At 41.6% G+C, this 18,514-nt stretch overlaps 1 protein-coding gene across 2 annotated transcripts in view; it reads left to right on the top strand.

The window, feature by feature from the left end:
* SLC6A14 (solute carrier family 6 member 14) overlaps window positions 1–18,514 on the top strand; it is a 77,434-nt gene that overhangs the window by 55,193 nt on the left and 3,727 nt on the right. The gene's annotated exons all lie outside the window — the stretch shown is intronic.

Raw genomic sequence — 18,514 nt, 5'->3', positions numbered from 1 at the left:
TGGATTTCCATATGTTGAACCATCCTTATGCCCCTGGGATGAAACCCTCTTGGTCCTGATGAATAATCCTTTTAATGAATGTTGCATTTGATTTGCTAGTATTTTGTTTAGGATATTTGCAACTGTATTCATCACAGATATTGGCATGTAGTTTTCTTTTTTGTGATGTCCTTACCAGGTTTCAGTATCAGGATAATGTTGGCCTCATAAAATGTGTTAGGGAGTACTGTCTCTTCTTCAATTTTTTGGAAGTGTTTGAGTAGGTTTGGTATTAGATCCTCTTTGGAGATTCGGTAGAATTCACTAGTGAAGCCATCTGGTCCCGAACTTTTGATATTTGGAAGGTTTTGGATGATTGATTCAATTTTGTTACTGGTGATCGGTCTCTTTAGATTTTCCAGTTCTTCATGGGTTAGCCTAGCAAGGCTATATGTTTCTAAGAAGTTGTCCATTTCTTCTAGGTTATTGAATTAGGTGGCATATAGTCCTTCATAGTATTCTTGGACGAACCCTTTGTATTGCTGTGTCATCCGTGATAACTTCCTCTTTTCATTTCTGATTTTGTTTATTAGTGTCTTCTCTCTTTTTAGTTTAGTGAGCCTAGCCAATGGTTTGTCAGTTTTGTTAGTCTTTTCAAACAACTACCTCTTTGTCACATTGATTTTTTCTATTGTCTTTTTGTTCTCTATTTCCTTTAGTTCTGCTCTGATTTTTGCTATTTCCTTTCTTCTGCTGACCTTGGGTTTCATTTGTTCTTTTTCTAGTTCTTTAAGGTGTAACATGAGGTTATTTATTTGGGATTTTTCTTGTTTCTTGTGATAGGCCTGTAATGATATAAATTTCCCTCTTAAAACTGCTTTGCTGCATCCCAAAAGTATTGGTAGAATGTATTTTCATTGTCATTTGTTTCTCTGTATATTTTGATCTCTCCTCTAATTTCTTCTTTGACCCGGTCATTCTTTAAAATCATGTTGATTAATCTACATGTGTTTGTATTTTTTCCTGCTTTCTTTTTGCAGTTGATATCCAATTTCAAAGCCTTGTGATCAGAGAATATGCTTGGTATGATTTCATTCTTCTTAAATTTGCTGAGGTTAGTTTTATGTCCCAATATATGGTCTATCCTTGAGAATGTTCCATGTACACTAGAAAAAAATGTATAGTCTGATGTTTTAGGATGAAGTGCTCTATATATGTCAATTATGTCCATTACATCTAATGTGTCATTTAGGGCTGCTATTTCATTATTTATTTTCTGTTTGGATGATCCATCCATAGCTGTGAATGATGCATTTAGGTCCCCTAGTATAATTGTGTTTTTGTCAATTTCTCCCTTTAGTTCTGTTAGTAGTTGCTTGGTATATTTTGGTGCTCCCTGATGGGGACATAAATATTGATGACTGTTAAGTCTTCTTGCTGTATAGTCCTCTTTACCATTGTTAAATGTCCATCTTTGTCTCTTGTTATCTTTTTCACCCTGAAGTCTGTTTCATCTAATATCATTATGGCTACACCTGATTTTCTCTGGATACCATTGGCTTGGAGTGTCAATTTCCATACTTTTACTTTGAATCTATGTTTGTGCTTGTAGCTGAGATGTGTCTCTTGGAGACAGCATATGGTTGGGTTTAGTTTTTTAGTCCAATCTGGTACTCTGTGCCTTTTTATTGGTGAGTTCGGTCTATTTACATTTAGGGTGATTATTGATATGTGAGGATTCCTATCATTCTATCTTTAGTTTTTTGGTAAGATTGTGTCTCCATGATTTTTTTGCCTTTTTGTTTTTGTCTATTATTTCTGTGTGGTGGTATTCCGTGATGTTTCCCTCTGTTTCTTCTTTCATTACAGTACATATTTCAATGTGGATTTTTTTTTGAGTGGTTACCCTTAAGTTTATGTAAAAGAAAGTTTCATATTGAGAGTGTTCCATTTTCTTCAGCATGCTTGCTTTCTCCATTCCCATATTCTGATTCAGGCCTTTACTCTCCCCCTTTTCATATTTTGGTTGCCACAAGTTGTCCCTGTTGATGGTGGTCGAATTGCCTCCTTTAGTATTTCTTGTAGTGCACGTTGTGTATTAGAAAATTCTCTCAGCTTCTGTATGTCTGTAAAGGTCTTTATTCCTCCTTCATATGTAAAGGATATCTTGGCTGGATATATTATTCTTTGTTCATAATTTCTCTCTTTCAATAGTTTGAATATTTGTTTCCACTGCCTCCTGGCTTGTAGAGTTTCTGCTGAAAAATCTGATGATAATCTAATGGGCTTTCCTTTGTAGGTTACGTCTTCTTTTCCCTGGCTGTCTTGAGGATTCTTTCTTTGCCGTTGATTTTTGACAGCTTCAATACAATGTGTCTTGGATAAGGCCTGTTGTGGTTGAGGTAATTAGGTGTTCTATTTGCTTCTTGGATTGGAGGATCCAGTTCTTTCCACAAGTTTGGGAAGTTCTCATCGACTATTGGTTTGAATGTACTCTCTGTTCCCTTCTGTCTTTCTTCTCCTAATGGTATGCCCATTATTCTTATATTGGTCTTCTGATGGAGTCAGAAAATTCTTGTAGGGTTCTTTCATTTATTTAAGTTTCAATTCTCTTTCTTTTTTCAACCGTGTCATTTCCCTGTTTTTGTCTTTGATGTCACTGATTTTTTTCTTCCATCTGGTCAACTCTACTTTCCGAGCTGGCTGTTTCATTCTTAATTTCTTCTACTGAGTTCTTAATGTGCAGAAATTCTATTTGGTTATTTATTAAAATTTCAGTCTCTTGGTAAAATTTTCATGTTGTTCTTTTATTGTGTTTCTGAGTTCATTAAACTGCTTTCTGTGTTTTCTTGCATCTTATTGAGTTTTTTTTAGAACTGCAATCTTGTATTTTCTGTCATTTATGTCAAATATTTCCATATCTTTAAGTTCATTTTCTGGAGTGTTTTCACTTTCTTTCTGAACTGTCTTGTTGTCTTGGAACTAATGGAATGTCTTGGAATGTCATAGCAACTAATGATTTATTATTTCTCTTAGTAGGCATCTACAGTTGTAGGTTCTGCAACACGTTGATAGGAAGAGGTCATTCTTTTGTTTTCTAGGACGTGTTGGTATAAGGTTTCATTTTCTCTGAGACTGCAGCCGGTTTTTCTCTGTCAGAGTGTAGTGTTATGTTTTCTCTGCACTATTCCAGCTTCTCACACAATGGGGGATTTCCTGGAAGCCGGGTTTCTCCTCTGTTAACCGTTCGCCTGGGTCATAGGGCGCCTCGTCCCTAGCGGATTCGGAGAGCTTTTGAAGTTCCAAAGCTCTTCCTGCAGTAGATTTCGAACCCGTGAGTTTCAGCAGTTCTGTTTACTTCTGCAGGGGTCTGCCCAGATAGGTGGGGACAGGGGCAGGGTCAGTTGTGAGAGGTGGCCCAGAGTAATTTCGGGAACTATCACCTCAGCCAGTCCTGTTTCCATGGCTTCCTCCCCTTTGCTGGAACTAGTTGGGCTGTGAATCTTTGTTTGTGGACTACAGTTCTCAGAACTGCAAATATTCTGGTCTTTTTATCTGACACTGCTATTGTTCCAGCTTCTAGCACCAGGCAGGTGGTGGCAGGTCAAGCTCTGTGAGGGTAGGGAGGGTTTGGCTAGTCTCAGTGCGTTAGGCTTCGGTTCTTTGTGGCAGTGAAGGCTTAAAGCTCCGTTTTCTACCTTCTTCCCTCAGTCTTTCCTCCGAGGTCTCTGCCATGAGTGTTTGGTTCAGCAGTGTTATATGCTGTCCCCTCAGCTCTGTTGGCTATACACGGAGCTTTTGCAGTCCGAATTCTTCCCTCTCCCACAGCTGCATTAGTTCTGGGATGCAGTGAGCTGGGAGCACTGAGCTAGGTGTGCGTCCTGTGCCAGCGTGGCTCCGTTTCCACACTTCTCCCTTCCCTCCTCCCCTGCTCACCCAATTTGCCCACCTTTAGGTGAATTTAGTAGTGAGCCTCTTCGTCTTGCCTATGTGCTCTGCAGGGAGTGCTTTGAGGAGTTATAGTTGTTCAATTTGTCGTAAATTTTAGGGGAGATTTCCAGAGGCTCATCTCTCACTGCCATTTTGATGACGTCACTTGGTGTGTCATTTAAGGCCACTGTTTCCATGTTTATTTTCTGTCTGGTAGATCTGTCCGTTAGTTTCAATATAGTGTTAAAATCCCCTGTAATGATTGTATTACTGTTGATCTCTGCCTTTATATGGGTCAATATTTGCTTTATTCACTTTAGTTCTCCTATGTTAGGTGCATAAATGTTTAGTAGGGTGATGTTCTCTTGATGGATTAATCCATTTATTATTATGTAATGTCGTTCTTTGTCTCTTATTATAGTCTTCATTTTAAAGTAATTTTTGTCTGATATAATATGACTACCCCAGCTTTCTTCTCATTTCCATTTGCATGAAATATTTTTATTCCATCCCTTTACTTTCAGTCTGTGCTGTGTCTTTACATCTGAGGTGCGTAGCTCGAAGACAGCGTATGCATGGGTCTTCATATCCATTCAGCCTCCCTATGCCATTTGATGGGAGTCTTTAATCCATTTAAATTAAAATGATTATTGATCAGTATAGTTATTGCCATTTTATTATTCATATTTTTTATCTTCATTTGTTTGCTTTTCCTCCTGCTTAAAGGAGTCTTTTTAAACATTTCTTGTAATGCTGGCTTGGTGGTAATGAATTCCTTTAACTTTTTCTTTTCTGGGAAGCTCTTTAGCTCTCCTTCAATTTTATTTTATTTTATTTTTTTTATTTTTTTTATTTTTTATTTTTTATTTTTTTTAAATTTATTTTTAATTTATTGGGGTGACAATTGTTAGTAGAATTACATAGATTTCAGGTGTGCAATTCTGTATCACATCATCCATAAATAACACTGTGTGTTCACCACCCAGAGTCAGCTCCCCTTCCATCACCATACATTTGATCCCCCTCACCCTCATCACCCACCCCCCAACCCCCTTACCCTCTGGTAACCACCAAATTACGTTCCCCAGATTAATTTTCAAACCCCGTGGCCATCCTGTGGTCACCGACTGCCCTCCAATCCCCTCACCCTCCCCCCCACCCCCCACCCCCCCCGCCCATCTAGCAACCCTCAGTTTTTCCTCATTGTCTCCCAAACTGTTTCTGATTAGTTCATTCACTTATTCTTTTCTTTAGAATCCGCAAATAAGTGAGATCATATGGTACTTATCTTTCTCTGTCTGACTTATTTCACTTAACATAATGTTCTCTAGATCCATCCATGTTGTTGCAAATGGTAAGATTTCTTTCTTCTTTATGGCTGCATAATACTCCATTGTATAAATGTACCACAGTTTCTTAATCCAGTCATCTACCGATGGGCATTTTGGTTGTTTCCATGTCTTACCTATTGGGTATAGTGCTGCAATAAACATAGGAGTGCATAGAGATTTTTGAATTGAAGTTCTGGATTTCTCCGGATAGATACCTAGGAGTGGAATTACTGGATCATAAGGTAGTTCCATTTTCAGAATTTTGAGATACCTCCATACTGTTTTCCATAGCGGCTGCACCAGTCTGCAATCCCACCAACAGTGCACAAGCGTTCCCTTTTCTCCACATCCGCGCCAACACTTGTTGTTTGTTGATTTATTGATGATAGCCATTCTGACTGGGGTGAGGTGGTATCTCATTGTGGTTTTTATTTGCATTTCTCTGATGGTTAGCGAGGTTGAGCATTTCTTCATATGTCTGTTTGCCATCTGTATGTCCTTTTCAGAAAAATGTCTCTTCAAGTCCTCTGCCCATTTTTTAATTGGATCGTTTGTTTTTTTGGAGTTGGGTTGAGTAAGTTTTCCATAGATTTGTGATATTAATCCCTTATCAGATATATCACTGGCAAATATCTTTTCCCATTCAGTAGGATCCCTTCTTGTTTTATTGATGGTTTCCTTTGCTGTGAAAAAACTTTTTAGTTTGATATAATCCCACATGTTTATTCTTTCTCTTAGTTCCCTCGCGCGAGGGTGTATATCAGTAAAAATCTTACTCCGGGTAATGTCTGAGAAGTTTCTTCCTATATTTTCTTCTAGGTATGGTTTCAGACCTTACATTTAAGTCTTTAAGCCATTTTGAATTTATTTTTGTATATGGTGTAAGGAGGTGGTCCAACTTCATTTTTTTGCATGTGTCTGTCCAGGTTTCCCAGCACCATTTATTGAATAGACTGTCTTTACTCCATCGTACATTCTTGCTTCCATTGTCGTAGATTAAATGGCCATATAGGCGTGGATTTATTTCTGGACTCTCTATTCTGTTCCATTGATCTATGTGTCTGTTTTTATGCCAGTACCATGCTGTTTTGATTACTGTAGCCTTGTAGTATAATTTGAAGTCAGGTATTGTTATACCTCCCACTTTGTTCTTATTTCTCAAGATTGCCTTTGCTATTCGGGGTCTTTTATGGTCCCATATAAATTTTAGGATTATATGTTCTATTTCTGTGAAAAACGACGTTGGCAGTTTGATAGGAATTGCATTGAATATGTATATTGCCTTAGGCAGTATGGACATTTTAACTATATTAATTCTTCCTATCCATGAACATGATATGTGTTTCCATCTATTTATATCTTCCTTCATTCCTTTCATCAGTGTCTTATAATTTTCTGAGTATAGATCTTTTACTTCTTTGGTTAAATTTATTCCCAGGTATTTTATAGTCTTTGGAGCGATTGTAAATGGGATTGTTTTTTTAATTTCTCCTTCTGATGTTTTATTATTGGTATATACAAATGCAACTGATTTCTGAATATTAATTTTGTATCCTGCCACTTTACTAAATTCATCTATCAGCTCTAATAGCTTCTTGGTGGAGTCTTTAGGGTTCTCTATATATAGTATCATATCATCTGCATACAATGATAACTTTACTTCCTCCTTACCAATCTGGATGCCTTTTATTTCTTTTTCTTGTCTGATTGCTGTGGCAAGAACTTCCAGAACTATGTTGAATAGAAGCGGAGATAGTGGGCATCCTTGCCTTGTTCCTGATCTTAGGGGGAATGGTTTTAGCTTTTCCCCATTGAATATGATGTTAGCTGTGGGTTTGTCATATATGGCCTTTATTATGTTGAGATAAGATCCCTCTATTCCCACTTTCTTAAGGGTTTTTATCATAAATGGCTGTTGGATTTTATCAAATGCTTTTTCTGCATCTATTGATATGAACATGTGATTTTTATTTTTCATTTTGTTAATGTGGTGTATCACATTAATAGATTTGCGGATGTTGAACCACCCCTGCATACCAGGGATGAATCCCACTTGATCGTGGTGAATGATCTTTTTAATGTATTGCTGAATTCTGTTTGCTAATATTTTGTTGAGGATTTTTGCATCTATGTTCATTAAAGATATCGGCCTGTAGTTTTCTTTTTTTGTGGTGTCTTTGTCTGATTTTGGGATCAGGGTGATAGTGGCTTCGTAAAAAGTGTTTGGGAGTCTTCCCTCCTGCTGGATTTTTTGGAAGAGCTTGAGGAGAATTGGTGATAATTCTTTTTTGAACGCTTTGTAAAATTCACCTGTAAAGCCATCTGGTCCAGGGCTTTTGTTTGTTGGGAGACTGTTGATTACTGATTCAATTTCCGTGGTGGTAATCAGTCTATTCAGGTTTTCTGTTTCTTCTTGAGTTAGCCTTGGAAGGTTGTACGCCTCTAGAAAATTGTCCATTTCTTCCAAATTGTCAAATTTGTTGGCATATAGTTGCTCATAGTAACTTCTTAAAACTCTTTGTATTTCTGCAGTGTCCGTTGTCACTTCTCCTCTTTCGTTTCTGATTTTATTAATTTGGGTCCTCTCTCTCTTTTTTTTAATGAGTCTGGCTAAAGTTTTGTCGATTTTGTTTATCTTCTCTAAGAACCAACTCTTGGATTCATTGATCTTTTGTATTGTTTTTCTGGTTTCTATTTCATTTATTTCTGCTCTGATCTTTATTATCTCCTTCCTTGTTTTCCCTTTGGGCTTATTTTGCTGTTCTTTTTCCAAATCCCTTAAATGTGAAGATAAACTGTTGGTTAGTGATGTTTCTTGTTTCCTTAGGTAGGCCTGCAAAGCTATGAATTTCCCTCTTAGGACTGCTTTCGCGGCATCCCATAGATTTTGGGTCGTCGTGTTTTCATTTTCATTTATCTCGGCATATCTTTTGATTTCTTCCTTGATCTCCTGCTTGACCCATTCATTATTTAGTAATAAGTTATTCAGCCTCCATGAATTGGTGTGTCTTCCCGTTTTTTTCCTGTAGTTCATTAATAATTTCATAGCATTGTGATCAGAGAAGACAATTGGTATGATTTCAATTTTCTTAAATTTATCAAGACTTGTTTTGTGGCCTAACATATGATCTATCTTGGAAAATGTTCCATGTGCGCTTGAGAAGAAGGTCTATTTTGCAGCATTGGGGTGAAATGTTCTGAAAATATCGATTAAATCCAAGTGGTCCAATGTATCATTTAAGGCTGTTGTTTCCATATTGATTTTCTGTCTGGAAGACCTGTCCCTTGTGGTCAGAGTTGTGTTGAAGTCCCCGACTATAATAGTGTTACTGTTGATCTCTGCCTTTATGTCAGTCAGTACCTGTTTTATATATTTAGGTGCTCCTATGTTGGGTGCATAGATGTTTACTAGGGTTATGTCCTCTTGTCGGATCGATCCCTTTATTATTATATAGTGCCCATCTTTATCTTTTAGTATGTTCTTCATTTTAAAGTCTATTTTGTCAGAAATAAGTATTGCAACTCCAGCTTTTTTCTCGTTTCCATTTGCATGAAATATCTTACTCCAACCCTTCACTTTCAGCCTGTGTGTGTCTTTTGTTCTGAGGTGAGTCTCTTGTATACAGCATATACAAGGGTCTTGCTGTCTTATCCAGTCAGCCACCCTATGTCTTTTGATTGGAGCATTTAATCCATTTACATTTAAAGTGATTATTGATAGGTACATAGATATTGCCATTTTTAAATTTGTAGTTAGGTTGTTTTGATCTTTCTTCTATTTACAGAAGTCCTTTTAGTATTTCTTGCAATGCTGGCTTGGTGGTAATAAATTCCTTTAGCTTATTTTTTTCTGGAAAGCTCTTTATCTCTCCATCAACTTTAAATGATAGCCTTGCTGGATAAAGCAATCTAGGTTGTAGGCCTTTGTTTTCCATCACTTTAAGTATCTCCTGCCACTCCCTCCTGGCCTTCAATGTTTCTGTAGAAAAATCATTTGATAGTCTTATGGGAGTTCCCTTGTATGTAACCCTCCGTCTTTCTCTTGCTGCTTTTAGGGTTCTCTCTTTGTCTTTAAGCTTTGCCATTTTAACTATAATGTGTCTTGGTGTGGACCTGTTTGGGTTAATCCTGGTTGGAACTCTCTGCACTTCCTGGACTTGTATGTTGGTTTCCTTCATCAGGTTGGGGAAGTTTTCTGACATTATTACTTCAAATATGTTCTCAATCCCTTGCTTGCTCTCTTCACCTTCTGGTATTCCTATGATGCGCATGTTGTTGCGCTTGATGTTATCCCAGAGGTCTCTTAGGCCATCTTCATTGTTTTTTATTCTTTTTTCTTTTTGTTGTTCCGTTTGGGTGATCTCTGCTACCTTGTCTTCTAAGTCGCTGATTCGATCCTCTGCTTCATCTAGCCTGCTGGTAATTCCTTCAGGTGAGTTCTTAATTTCGGTAATTGTGTTCTTTAGTTCCAACTGGTTTTTCGTTATGATTTCTACATCCTTCTTTATGTTTTCTCTAAGCTCGTTTGTTATGATTTCTACATCCTTCTTTATGTCTTCTCTAAGCTCCTTAAACATTCTTATCACCAGTGTTCTGAACTCTGTCTCTGAGAGGTTGGTTACGTCTGCTTCATTTGGTTCCAGTTGTGGAAGCTTCTTCTGTTCTTTTATTTGGGACGTGTATCTTTGTTTCCCCATTCTGGCTGACTGTGTTTATTTTGATATATTAGGTAGATCCCCTAGAGTTCTTAGTTCTTGCTAGGTTATCTTATGTAGTATGTGTCTTTTATATTTGACTCGCACCACGTCGTCCTCCTCTGCGTGTGCTCCAAAGGTGAGTCTTGTGTTGTGTACACTGTCCCATTCAAGAAGATCTTTCATTGCTTCCCGCTAATGAGCAGGTGGGGTCAACTCCTGGGCTGACCTGCCGTGAGACTTGGCTCTGCCCCCCGCAGGGCACTCTGCTGCGTGAGGGTTGACCACCCCAATGTGATTTGGCCTCTATGGGCTCCAGAGCCTGCCGAGAACCCCCTCTAGGTGTGTGACCTGCAGGTCAAACCCGGCTGCACTCCGATTTGGTCTGGAGTTGGCCCCCGGATATGCCGAGTCCCGTGCCACCCAAGCTGGGCCCCGGCAGGGAAGTCCCAGAACAAGGCAAATCGCCAAGCACAGCAGCAACGACAACAGCAAAGAGAAAAAAAAAAAAAAAAAAAAAAAAAAAAAAAAAACAGCCGATAACCCCCGCTCAACACAGGCAAAGATATCAAAGATACAAGACAAAGCAAAACAAAACCAAGCAAAGCAAAACAAAGCAAAACAAAAAGCAGCGACCGTCTCGGCCTGAGCCCACCAAGCAATGACCAGGTTGTCCTCTGCTGTACCAAAGAGCCCCCTGCTTATTGCGCAGGCAGAGCCGGTCACCTGGTGCTCAGAGAGACTTTGGGACTGCAGACTTAAAAGCGTGGGCCTGAGGGGTCTGGATGATAGTCTCCACAAAGTCAGTGCAGCTTCTGCCCTTGTCCGCACGTATGCACACCGAGAGGAGCATCACCAGTCCTTTGTCCAGAGCTCCAGAGTCCTAGGGCACTCCTTCAGTGTGTGTGTATGGGTGCGGGCGGGAGATTTCTGATCTGCTGACCGTGCCTAACAAGCTGGGCCCCGGCAGGGCAGTTTCAGAACAAAGCAAATCACCAAGCACAACAGCAACAACAACAACAAAGAAAAATATCAAATACGTTCACATGCAAAACCACCTGATAACCCCACTCGACAGAGGCAAAGATATCAAAGATATAAAGACAAAGCAAAACAAGACAAAACAAAGCAATACAAAAAGCAGCGACAGTCTCGGCCTAAGCCCACCAAGCAATGTCCAGGTTGTTCTCTGCTGTACCAAGGAGCCCCCTGCTTATTGCGCAGGCAGAGCCGGTCACCTGGTGCCCAGAGAGACTTTGGGACTGCAGACTTAAAAGCGTGGGCCTGAGGGGTCTGGGTGATAGTTTTTACAATGTCAGTGCAGTTTCTGCCCTTGCCTGCACAAATGCACACTGAGAGTGGCACCACCAGATACGTGACCAAAACTCTTGAGTCTTAAGGCACCTCTTCAGTGTGTGTGTGTGAGTGCGGGCGGGAGATTTCTGATCTGCTGAAAGCCCAGAGCTGCGCCTGCCTCACTGCTGATCTCCGGGTGTGTCTCGGCAGCTGCACCCACCCCACCCTAGACAAGCCAGGAAGGGTGGGGGCTGGAGATGGAGGGGTCTTCACTCTCCCAGCCCAGCCGTGCGTCGCCCTCTTCCCGCAGGCCAGAAAAGGTGGTGGCTGGGGGTGGAGGCGTCTCTTCTCTCCTAGCGCAGCCAAAATCACGCACACTTCCCAGTCTGCCTGGGTCAGGGCTGCCCGTCAGGCATCCCAAAGCCTGAGCCTCAGATACCAGTCCTCGGTTCAGGAGCGGGTTTAAGTCTCTGGAAGGGCGGAGTAAGATTGGAAGAGCGGGGCGGGGGAGGGGCCTAGGTATGGAGACTGTGCCCCCCATTCGCCGCAGGGCGCGCCGCCTTCCCGGCTGGAGAAATCAGCCGTGGGACGCAGGGAAAGAGCCCACCCCCGGTCTCTGCGCTCTGCGCTCTCAGCTCCCGTGCGTGCCTGGCACAGCGGGGCTCCACCGCGGTTTCCAGACCCAGTCTCTGGAAGGGCGAGGTAGGATTGGAAGAGCAGGGTGGGGGGCCCAGGTATGGAGACTGCGCCCCCCGTCCGCAGCAGGGCGCGCCGCCTTCCCGGCGGGAGAAATCAGCCGTGGGACGCAGGGAAAGAGCCCACCCCCGGTCTCTGCGCTCTCTGCTCCGCCTGGGATCCCGTGCGTGCCCGGCTCAGTGGTTTTCGGTTTTCGCCCCCGCCAGCTGAGGCTCCGTTGGGGGCTGGGCTCTCCCGCCGCTGCCGGCCGGGCGCTCTCACGCCGCTCCTCTTTTTCCTTTCCTTTCTCCGTCCAGTTAGAGTACCTTCAAGAACACACAGTGTGATTTATGGATGATGTGATACAGAATTGCACAACTGAAATCTATGTAATTCTACTAAAAATTGTCACCCCAATAAATTAAAAAAAAAAAAAAGTAGGGACTCTTCCTCTGAATTCAAATAAAAATCATAAATATTAAAAAAAAAAAAAAAAAAAAAAAGAATTTCTTAGCTTCAAGTAATCCACGAATCTCCCCACTATATTGTGTGGTGAGCGAAAATTTCTTTGATGGGTTATAGTTCCCGTTTGCAACAAGATCCGGAGGAGAACTCAGAAAGTGCGCCCTGCTGCCGCCATTCCTATGACGTCACTCTCCTATCCATTTCTTGATTGATGAGCATTTGGGTTGTTTTCAGGTTTTAGGTATTTGGTATAATCTCTCCTTCAATTTTAAATGATAGCCTTGCTGGGTAGAGCAGTCTTGGTTGTAGGCCCTTGCTTTTCATCACTTTGAATATTTCCTGCCACTCCCTTCTGGCCTGCAAATTTTCTGTTAAGAAATCAACTGTTAGTTTTTTTTTTTTTAATTAAAATTTATTGGGGTGACAATGGTTAGTAAAGTTATATAGGGTTCTAGTGGTTACCAGAGGGTAAGTAGGGAGAGGGGTATTAGATGAAGGGAAATTGGATCAAATATATGGTGATGAAGGAGAACTGACTCTGGATGGTGAACACACAATGTGATATATAGATGATATATTACAGCTGCTAGTCTTATGGGTGCTCCCTTGTAAATACCCAGTTGTCTTTCTCTTGCTGCTTTTAGGATTCTCTCTTTGTCTTTAACCTTTGCCATTTTAATTATGATGTGTCTTTGTGTGCAATTGTTTGGGTTCATCCTATTTGGGACTCTCTGTACTTCCTGGGCTTGTATGTCTATTTTCTTCACCAGATAAGGGAAGTTTTCAGTCATTATTTCTTCAAATAGGTTTTTAATCCCTTGCTCCCTCACTTCTCCTTCAGGTACTCCAATATGTGAATTTTGTTATGCTTGATGTTGTCCCAGAGGTCCCTTAACCTGTCTTCATAGTTTTTCATTCATTTTTTTTCCCGGTGTTCTGATGGGATGTTTTCTGCTACTTGATCTTCTAAATCATTGATTCTATTTTCTGCTTCATCTAATCTCCTATTGGTTCTTCTACTGTAGTCATCATTTCAGATATTGTATTCTTTTTTTCTTACTGATTTTTTTTATGGTTTCCATGTCCTCCTTTATGCTTACTATCTTTTTGTTGAAATTCTAAGTTCCATAAACATTCTTATAGCCAGTGTTTTAACTATGTCTCTAGTAGGTTGGTTGCCTCCACTTCTTTAAGTTATTTTTCCGTAGGTTATTCCTGTACTTTTATTTGGGACATGTTTCTTTGTGTCCTCATTCTGGCAGCCACACTGTGTTTGCTTCTATATGTTAAGTCAGTCTTTTACGTCTCTTAGTCTTTGTCAGGTGGCCTTATGTAATAGGTGTCCTATGTGGTCCAGTAGCAGTCTCCCTCATCACCTGTGTATATATTTCAGGAGTTTTCCTTGCATGTTTTGTGTGTATTCTCTTGTTGTAGTTGACCAAAGGGTTGCTTTTGGTGCATAAGTGGGTGGGATTGACTCTCAGGTTGACTAGCTGTGAGTATCAGCTATGCCCACAGCATATGAGCTGCTGTGTAGGGGCTGACCCCTCAGAGAGAGATTCGCTCCAATGTGCTGTGGTGTCTGTTGAGACCATCCTTTGAGTTTGCCACATGTAGAGCTAATCGGATATTTCTCTAGTGTCGTCTGAGGCTGGCCTCTGGGTGTGTTGTTTCTGGTGTCTCTTGGGAGCCCTCTCTTGCAGGCCAATTTCAGCCTTGACTGTCATTACCCTGAGGCTACCTGGTAGGAGGTACAAAGCTGTATTCTGTTGGTTGTGTCCTGCACTTGACCTGGAGGTGTTTGTGGGCTGCCACTCTGTGATCTTAGGCTGTCCGCCACCAGTATTGGGCCTGGGGCAGCTTAGCAAAAGCCCCAGCGCCCGCCTAAGCCTATTGGCACCTGCTGGTTTCCCACGAGACTCAGCTGCTAAATGAGTCTCTTTAGGTGTAAGGGCCGGGCTGGTTGATCCAGTGTTGACAGTACCCACTGCGATGCCAGCTGTGGTGGGTAGGTCATGGTCTCAGGGTGTCGAAGAGTGGCCGGTGGTTTTTACAAAGTTAATCCAGATTCAGTTGTTGCACGGTTGCTGAGCCTATGAACACCATGCAAATTGCCCATAGAGTACCTTGGCCAGCCAACATTTGTCTCAGACCTTCAGGTCCCAAGGGCCACCCAAGAAAGTTTGCAGTGCAAGCTGTGGTTGAGTACCAGCCAATCAAAGTTTCCCAGGCTTGTTTGGGCCAACTACTGCTATAAAAGGCTACAGCAGCTTGTAGGGCGGGCCTGGCCACTCAGTAGGCAAGAGTGCCCCAGGCGGTGCTGCACTAGCTGAGCAGGGCAGGGCCCCAGGGAGTCACCAAGATGGTGTGTACAGATTTTACCAGATCAATTTTGTTTCACATTTTGCCCTTTGGGAGACGGTCAACACAGGAAAGATGGCAGCCTCCTGTCATATTCATGTGAGGTGGACTCCATTCAAGGATAATGGCAGCTGTCCCTCCAGCCCTAAACCTGATACCACACAACTCAGTGTTTCCCTATATGTCTCTGGTGCCTCTTGAGCTGCACCCCTCAGTGCTGGAACCCAAGGTTGATTACCTGCAAGCAAGTGAGTCTGTGTGCAGGCTCTTTAAGAGCATGTCTGTTTTTCCAGCCACCTCTGTCTTACTGGGACAGACAGATGGAATCCTCATTAATTTTCGTTGCCAAATGTGGGGACTCCTCTTCCCAGCATAGGACCCCTTGGGTGGGAAGCCTTGTGTGGGGCTGGGACCCCTCACTCTTCAGGGGGGAGCTCTGCCACCAAGGTGTGCCTCCCAGTGTTCGACCACTACCTGTGGGCTTGCAGTCAGCTTGTTTCACATCTCAGCCTCTGCTACCAATCTCGATGTGACCTCTTCTTTATATCCATAGTTATAGGGGTTCTGTTCAACTAGTCTTTGGATGATTCAAGGGTTTGATTGTTCTATAATTGAGCTGTAATTTTAGTGTGAGATGCAGCTAGCATAGCATTTACCTATTCTGCCATCTTTACCTTCTCCTGACTTCTAGTGTATTCTTGATTTCAGTTATTGTATTTTTCATTTCTGACTGGTTCTTTTTTTTTTTCTTTTTACCTCCTCTTTTCTTTTTTTTTCTTTTTTAAAATTTATTGGGGTGAAAATTGTTAGTGAAATTACATAGATTTCAGGTGTACAATTCTGTATTACATCATCTATAAATCCCATTGTGTGTTCACCACCCAGAGTCAGTTCTCCTTCTATCGCCATATATTTGATCCCCCTTACCCTCATCTCCCACCCCCCACACCCCTTACCCTCTGGTAACCACTAAACTATTGTCTGTGTTTATGAGTTTTTGTTGCTCATTTGTTTGTCTTGTTCTTTTGTTGTTTTTGGTTTATATACCACGTATAAGTGAAATCATATGGTTCACTGCTTTTTCTGCCTGACTTACTTCGCTTAGCATTATATTCTCAAGATCCATCCATGTTGTCACAAATGGTCCTATTTCATCTTTTCTTACCGCCGAATAGTATTCCATTGTGTATATATATCACAACTTCTTTATCCATTCATCTATCGAAGGACATTTTGGTTGTTTCCACGTCTTGGCCACCGTAAACAAAGCTGCAATGAACATTGGAGCACACGTGTCTTTATGTATAAATGTTTTCAGATTTTTTGGGTAGATACCCAGGAGAGGGATTGCTGGGTCATATGGTAATTCTATTCGTAATTTTTTGAGGAACCTCCACACTGCCTTCCATAACGGCTGCACCCTGACTGGTTCTTTTAATGGTATCTATGTCATTTTTTATGCTTACTATCTCTTTGTTGATGTTCTTCCTAAGTTCCTTGAACATCCTTACAACTAGTGTTTTGAACTCTGTATCTGGTAGGTGCTTACTTCCATTTTGTGTAGTTCCTTGTCTGGAGTTTTGCCCTAGTATTTTATTTGAGACATGTTTCTTTGTTTCCTCATTCTGGCTGACTCTCTGTGTTTGTCTGTTTGTATTAGGTATATCTGCTACATGTCTGAGTGTTGAATGGGTGGCCTAATTTAGTAGGTGCCCTGTGGGTCCCAGTAATGCAGTCTCTCTCATCATCTGCACTGGGTGCTCAAGGAGTGTCCCTTGTGTGTGTTGTGTATGTCCTTCTGTTGTAGTTGAGCCTTGCATGCTGTTGGCAGGTCAGGGGTGAGACTGATTCTCAATGTGACTGGCTGTGAGGCCTGGCATGCCCACAGCATATTAGCTGCTGTGTGAGAGCTGATCCCACAGAACAGAATTTTCTCCAATGGCCTCTAGTGCCTGCCGAGAGCATGATTTGGCTAACACTTGTGGGGTAATTAGGTGTGCTCTGTTGTGGTCTGAAGTTGGCCTCTGCATGTGTCGGTTCTGGGGCCTCTTGGGAGGGGTTCCCCTCCATTCCAAAGTCAGCTGCTGCCTGTTACTGGCTTGGAGCTACTTGGTCAAAGCTATAAAGCAATCTGTAGTTGGTCACTGCCTCTGCTGAAACTGGAGGCATGGGAGAGCCCACAAAGTGAATCAGGGATGGCTACCATCAGTACCAAACCTGGGCCTGTTCAGCAAAAGACCCAGGGCACACCAAGGCTATTTGCCACCCACCTGGGGCCTGCAGATCCCCAAGAGTTGTTCAGGAAAGACGCCTAGGCTGGGTCCTTGCTGCCAAAAGGGCCTCCTGTGGTGCTGGAGCAGAGGCCAACTGCTTGTTGTTGAAAGAGCCTCCTGAGGTGGATGGGCTGTGGCTGGCATCCTTACAACATTGAAAGTGCCTCCAGTGGCTCATGAGTTGGATGGGTCCCAGGGAGTCACAAGGGTGGAGTGATCAGAGTTTACCATGCCAATGAAGACTCAGATTTGGCCATGTGGAGGTAGGGCTCAACATAGGAAAGATATCACACAACCCTAGGCTGCATGGAAAGACAGCTTAATAGCTGTCTGGGACAATAGAGGATATCCCTCCAATCCTTTCCATAAAGCCACACAACTCAGTTTCTCCCTGTATATCTATTGCACTTCCCGAGCCACCATCCCTCCGTTGGAGACTAGGGTGAGAGCTTGGGAGAGAGTGAATCTGTATATGCACTCTTTAAGAGGATGCCTGGATTTCCATCAGCCTTCTGTCTTACTCAACGGGCGGATGCCCACTGTTTTTCATAGCCAGATGTTGTGGGGGTTCCTTCTTCTGGCACTGGTGGTCCGGACTGAGGAGCCAGGTTTGGGACTGGGAACACTTGCTCCTCAGGGGGTACCTCCGCAACCAGTATATCCCTTCTGATTCTCAACTGCCACATATGGGTATGGGGCCAGCCTGTTTCTCATCTCTGACCCTCCTACCAGTCTTGATGTAGCTTCTTTATATTCTTAGTTATAGGACTTCTGTTCAGCTAGTCTTCAGATGGTTCTCCAGATTGATTGTTGTCTAATTTAGTTGTAATCTAATGTGGTCATGGGAGGAGGCAAGTACAGTGTTTACCTGCTCTTGCTATCTTGGATTGTTTAATTTATAAATTTTTTACATTTTAAAGATATTCTGAGCTATATTTAAAGAAAATACTTGGTGATTTTCGGTTTTGATTATTTTGTTTAGTTTGCTTTATAGACATCCAAATACATAATTAGCTTTGATGCTACAACATGTATAGTATGTTTTTAAAGACATTTTTTCAAAAACTTGGACTGAAAGTGTTTTTACCTTTAAGATTCATATTTCATTGTTTTACCAAAACATACATTGAGCTTGTTCTTTTTTTTTCTCAATAAATGGCTCTAAGTGAGTTGTGCCTTGGTAAATATGTACTAGCAGTGTGTGAATGAGTTTGGGTGTGGAGTAAGGAATGGTCTGCACAGTGGGGAATAATAAAAAATAATTGCTGAGCAAGGAGCAAAGCAGGTTCACTAAAGTGTACTTTATGTTCTCACTGAATTAATTGATATGCTGGCTAGCTTATGGCATAGAAGAATACCATGCTATTATAAATAAAAGTTAAATTTCAATAACATACAATTTCAGATATTATTTTACTTTCAATCTTTTGTATTTTATGGCAAAGTATTTTATTGAAATACACGTTGGCAAGTACTTTATCATTCATAAATATATGAAGTTGCTAATTTT

Source organism: Rhinolophus ferrumequinum, chromosome X, assembly GCF_004115265.2.
Source record: "Rhinolophus ferrumequinum isolate MPI-CBG mRhiFer1 chromosome X, mRhiFer1_v1.p, whole genome shotgun sequence".
Classification (NCBI taxonomy): domain Eukaryota; kingdom Metazoa; phylum Chordata; class Mammalia; order Chiroptera; family Rhinolophidae; genus Rhinolophus; species Rhinolophus ferrumequinum.
Note: the sequence above shows the minus strand (reverse complement) of the source record. Positions and strands in the feature narration are given on the sequence as shown.